The sequence below is a fragment of the Phoca vitulina genome, unplaced genomic scaffold (assembly GCF_004348235.1).
Source record: "Phoca vitulina isolate PV1807 unplaced genomic scaffold, GSC_HSeal_1.0 scaffold18, whole genome shotgun sequence".
Classification (NCBI taxonomy): domain Eukaryota; kingdom Metazoa; phylum Chordata; class Mammalia; order Carnivora; family Phocidae; genus Phoca; species Phoca vitulina.
The window spans coordinates 11,857,315-11,863,314 of NW_022589721.1; positions in this window are offsets into that span (position 1 = coordinate 11,857,315).

Consider the following 6,000-nt stretch of genomic DNA (forward strand, 5'->3'; position numbering starts at 1 on the left):
GCAAAGTTTCATAATAAAGCATTCCAAATGGTACCATTTATTAATGTTTATAAGCAAATAAATGGTATATATATATATGATTTATTAATATTCATGTGATAAAAATACATAAAGGTGAATGAGAACTATATTGAATTGAAACAGCAACTCCAAAATAACTATTGCCTCTGGTTAAGAGAGGGGAATGAAATAGGAGAGGAGTAAGAAAGGGAGTTTTAACTAGTGTTTGTAGTATTTCCTTTAAAAAAAAATCCAAAACAAACAGGAAATCAAAACACTGCCCTTACTATAAATATTTGTAATATTATTCTCTGTGCTTTTTGGTATGCATGAGACACGTTATAATACATATTTTTAAAACAGTGGTGAGAGATGTATGAGAATAACATTGGTCATAGGGAAGCACAGAACATGAGGAAGGAGGTATTTTCAGCAAGAAGTTATCTTAGTCCCTTCGGTCTGCTATAATAAAATACCACAGGCTTATTAAACAAAGGAAATTTATTTCTCATACTTCTGGAGGCTGGGAAGTCCAAGATCAAGGTACTAGCACATTTGGTGTCTGAGAGAGCCTTCTAGCTATAACATCCCCTGGTAGAAGGAGCAAGGGGTCTATGAGGCCTCCTCTGTAAGAGCATTAATCCCATCCATGAAGGCTCTACCCTCATGACCTAATCCCTACCAAAGGCCCCACCTCTTAATACCATCACCTTGGGGGTAAGGATTTCAAGACATGAATTTGGCCTGTGGGGGGGAGGACACAAACATACAGTCTATAGTAGAAGATCTAAATGTCATGGGGGCCGTTTGATTAGGTGGTTAAAAGCTCAATGATTCATTCATAGACAGTTAAACAAAGTAGATAAAACTTTGGAAACTAGTATCAGATGGACATGAGTTTGAATTTCTATTTGGTCACTCATTAGCTGTGTGGACATATCAACCTTAACTTCACTAAGTCTCCACATTTTCATCTGTAAATGTTAGTAACAATCGTTCCTATTTGGGGGATTATTTTGAAGACCAAATAAGATAATGTATATAAAGAATTTATTATGAATATTGGTGACATAGTCATTTGCTTTACCTCTCTCAAGCTTGAGTTGGTTTAGTGAAATAACCTAACAAGAACAATAAATCCAATCCAATTGGGATCTATGGGTGCTTCCAAAGAATTTAAGTATTCTTAGGAAAGTGGAATATGAGAGGAAGACCTTAGAGTCAGATAAATGGGGCTTCATGTCCAGGCTCCTCCATCTAAATTAATTCTCTATTTTCTTTCCAAGATTAAAACAATGGAGATAATAAAACATTTTTCACAAATTTGTCATAAGTGCTGAATGAGGTAAAGTATGCAATACTGACAGTATCTACCATAAACCATAAAAGAGTTGCTCAATAAATGTTCATTGTCTTTGTAAAGACAAGAATAATAGGAAATGTGAGATTAAGTCACCAGAATGGGTAATCAAATGCCAAAGGGGTGGTCAGATAAGTGTTCCAGGAAGCAAGAGGGTAAACTGTGTAAGAATGTTAAGGTTGACTCCCCTTTCTTCTGATAGGATTATTCCAAAGGTGTAATGCTTCTCAAGTCTAGGCAAAATTGCTTGTTTAAGGAAGTGACAAAATAAAACTCTTCCTTTGTCTCTCAAAGAAGCTCTTGAATTTTTGGCTCACTACCTGTGAGAATCTTCTCCATCAATCTTCTGAAACAGGATCCCTTCAGGCTTCATTCTCATATCTAGTTCAACAAACTAGTTGTCTTATCTTTTCCTGTTTTAATCTGGAGATTTCCAGGCATATTTGCCTAAATTTTCATGCTTCATTTGCAAGGCAGTAAACTGTTGTTAAATAAGGCTTGGCTGCAGACTGTGCCTGGGTGCAAGATTAGTCTGGAGTCCTCCAAAAGAGCAGAGATAACCTCGGCAAGGGAGACTTATCTGGCTTGTTTTTACAAATCAAAGACAAGTTGCTGAACAAGGGTTTATCTCAACCAGGGGAGCTCCTTGAACAATTCAGATAACTTCCTATTTGCCAACCAACTTTCTGTTATCAGGAAATGCTATACCAAGAGCCTGACTGTGTAAAATATGCAGAAATTTTCAGCATACATTTATATTCCAGCTAGAAAGATGATGTTGTCTAAAGTACAGACAAGTGTTGAAATGCTATTAAAAGTGTACAAAGTACCCAGCAGTCAAAAAGCCAGAGCAAGCTGTCACAGATAGGCTCATATATCAACAGCACTGTGACTTTTTGTTTGCCTTTATCACAACTTGGTGTATAAAGAGCCATTTACCTGCCTGAGACTGAGGCAGTTGCCATGTCCCTCTTTCTTTGAAAAGGTGTATTTCAGACTCGTGTGCCTGACTGATGCTCTATTTACAAGAGTTTTCTCTTTAGTAGTGTTCCCAGAAATCTCCAAGAAATTCACAAGATACATTTAGAACTCCTCAAGATCAAAAGCTTCCTGCAAAAATTGAGGGGGTAAAAAGGGACAGGAATCCTAAAGACTTCAAAAGAAAGAAAAAACATGGTAATTTTCAGCAATGGAATTGATTACGAGGAATAAAGTGGTTTATCTCACCGAAGAGGAAGATGAATGGCGGATGCTGCTTCCTGGGCCACACTTTGGTGAGCAGGATCCTGTATTGCAAGAGGAATATCACAAAGTGAGGGGAAGAATATTATATGGAGAGATAGAAATGTTGAATAAAGAAGGCTAAAGTCTGACTGAGAGGAAGCAGATGAACTTGGGCAAAGCTATGCAGGAAGTTTAATAAAGTTGCCTCAGACTTGGCAACTACTGAACAGCAGGCCTAATCTAGTATTTAATCGAGAATTCTAACTGTCACAGGAACAAGAAGTTGGAGGAAATGCTGAAAAGTAAAAATAAACAATAATGAGTCTTTTGTATGTGACAAACCACAGATAGACCAATTTTGCTTCTGGTGGGCTTTCATTATGCAAAGGGAATCAGTTCTATATGAAACAGGGTGCTTTTTAAAAAATCAGTTGGCAGTAAATTTGGATAATAAAGATGAGCCTCTGGATTTGAATACATTTATGAAAGAAGATTGACAAAATGTAGAAAAGGTGTAAAGGACCAAGGCAGAAAATAGCTAAATCATTTACCAACAGAAAGTTTGAGAGAAAAATGAAACTTTTATTTTTTTTTTAAAGATTTTATTTATTTATTTGACAGAGAGAGACACAGCGAGAGCAGGAACGCAAGCAGGGGGAGTGGGAGAGGGAGAAGCAGGCTTCCCGCGGAGCAGGGAGCCCCATGCGGGGCTCAATCCCAGGACCCTGGGACCATGACCTGGGCTGAAGGCAGAAACTTAACAACTGAGCCACCAGGCACCCCAAAAAATGAAACTTTTAGACAAATGTAAGTCTATACTTAGGAACTGCAAAACTCTTAAAATAACTATGAAAGAATTTTTATCTGTGAAAAGTCATTCTAAGTCTCTTATGTGGAATGTAAATTCTTAGCTTGAGTTCACTCCAGAGTCCAGGTGTGGTTCAAAAACAGAGTATGAACCAGAAGAAAGAATGTATAACCTTAAACAAGTTACCTCATGCTCTGAGACTCAGTTTCACTCTTACTGTAAAATGGGAATGATATTGATCTCTTGAGGTTGTTGTGAGGATTAAACAAGAATATAAATACTTTGGCACTACTTTGGCATATAGTAGATGCCTGACAAGTAGAGTCAGTCAATATTAATATTATCACCACTATCACCAGGATCTTAACTCATTTTGCCCCAAGACTTAAGATATAAGAAATTGTGCCTGAGTTCTAAGAGGAGGACCTATAAATAAAACAGGGATAAACACTAACAAATTTTCTAAAGAAAAATGGCATGATTCCATGAGAGCAAGCAGTGTCAATAGTATTAATGCTTACATGCCAGCAGGGTTCGGGGCTATGAAACAGGAACAGTGTCAATCAGGGAAAAGTTGTTTAGGATGTCCTGGCACCAAAGTGACTGCAGGAAGTATTCAAACATGGCATTAAAAAAATCAGTGACTTACTTGCTGAGGTATTTCTTTTTCAGTTCTTTTAGTTCCTAAATAATTCAAGGAGAAAGTATCAGTATATGCTAAAACCTCTGCCTTTTTAACATCTTTCTAACACTTACTAATCTCCCTACTAACAAAAAGAGAACAGAACTCAGGTCTAGAGTTCTTGCAGGTGAGAGTCCCTACCTAAAATTCATTGACATGATTTGCTTTTACAGTATTTGTTCTGTGGCTGTCTTTTATTTATAACAATATATTGCCTTTCCAATTAAGGTTGTGATAAAGAATTTTTCTTCAAAATACACCTATGTGCATAAAAAAATATGTGTATGTAAAGAAGAATATTAAGTAAGCCATTTTCCATTAGTTGCATGTTTTTGGTAAGGTTGCTTCAACTTTCTATGCTTTACTTTCTTATTTATAATATGGGGTAATAACTGCACTTACCTCATAGGGATTTAAAAGGATTAATTAAATAATGTATGTGAAGTGCTTAGCCTAGCACATAGTAATATAGCCTTAAGAAAAACTTGCTATGATTATAGAAGTCAATTATTGAGTTCAAAGTATGGTCCACCATTCTATGTAACCAATCTTCACATTTAACAGTCTAGTTATCTAAATTATCTACTAAAAAGGGGGTGAGTTAATGCTATTATTAAATAAGTAGTACAAAACACATACATACATATAGCACAGAGTTGTCAATTATTTCCCTCCCAATCAATAATTGATACACTTTTAAAAATCAAGCAGGGCCATCGGGTATATTAGAGAAGAGTTATATGTGATTAAATGATAACCAAATTAACACCAAGTATCTCAGAAACCACAAAATATGCTTCTGAGTTCTCAGAGGTTAAATAAAAGCAAAGAGAAAAATGTAATTTTTCAAGTTATGGAACATTCTCCATAGCAGAGCACATAGTAGGCCACAAAACAAGTCTCAACAATTTCAAAAATACCAAAGTTATATTATGCATCTTTTATGACCACAATGCAATGAAACTAGAAACCAACAAGAAAAAATCTGGAATGAGCACAACTACATGGAGGTTAAATAACATGCTACTAAACAATTAATGGGTCAACTAAAAACAAAAGAAGAAATAAAAAAAAATATATGTGGAGACAAATGAAAAGGAAAACACAACAACCCAAAATCTTTGGGGTGCAGCAAAAGCAGTTCTAAGAGGGCAATTTATAGCAATACAGGTCTACCTCAAGAAGCAAGAAAAATCCCAAATAAACAACCTAACCTTAAACCTAAAGGAACTAGATGAAGAAGAATAAGCAAAAGTCAAATCCAGAAGAAGAGAGGAAATGATAAAGATTAGAGCAGAAATAAATTATATAGAAACTAAAACAAGAGAACAGATCAATGAAACAAGGAATTCATTCTTTGAAAAGATTGACAAAACTGATAAACCTTTAGCCAGACTTATAAAAAGAGAGAGAAAGAGACCCAAGTAAACAAAATCAAAAATGAAAGAGGAGAAATAAGAACCAATACCACAAAAATACAAAGAATTGTAAGAATATTATGAAAAATAATATGCTAACAAATTGGACAACCTAGAAGAAATGGATAAGTTCCTAGAAACATATAACCTACCAAAACTGAAACAGGAAGAAAAAGAAAATTAGCACAGACCAATTAATAGCAATGAAATTGAATCAGTAATCAAAGAACACCCCAAAACAAAAGCCTAGCACCAGAGGCTTCAGAGGCAAATTCTACCAAACATTTAAAGAAGAGTTAATACTTATTCTTCTCAAACTATCCCAAAAAACAGACGGGAAAGGAAAACTTCTAAATTCATTCTACATGGCCAGCATTACCTTGGTTCCAAAACCAGATAAAGACACAACAAAAAAAGAGAACTACAGGCCAATATCTCTGATTAATAGAGATGCAAAAAAACTCAATAAAATACTAGCAAACCAAATTCAACAATATATTAAAAAATT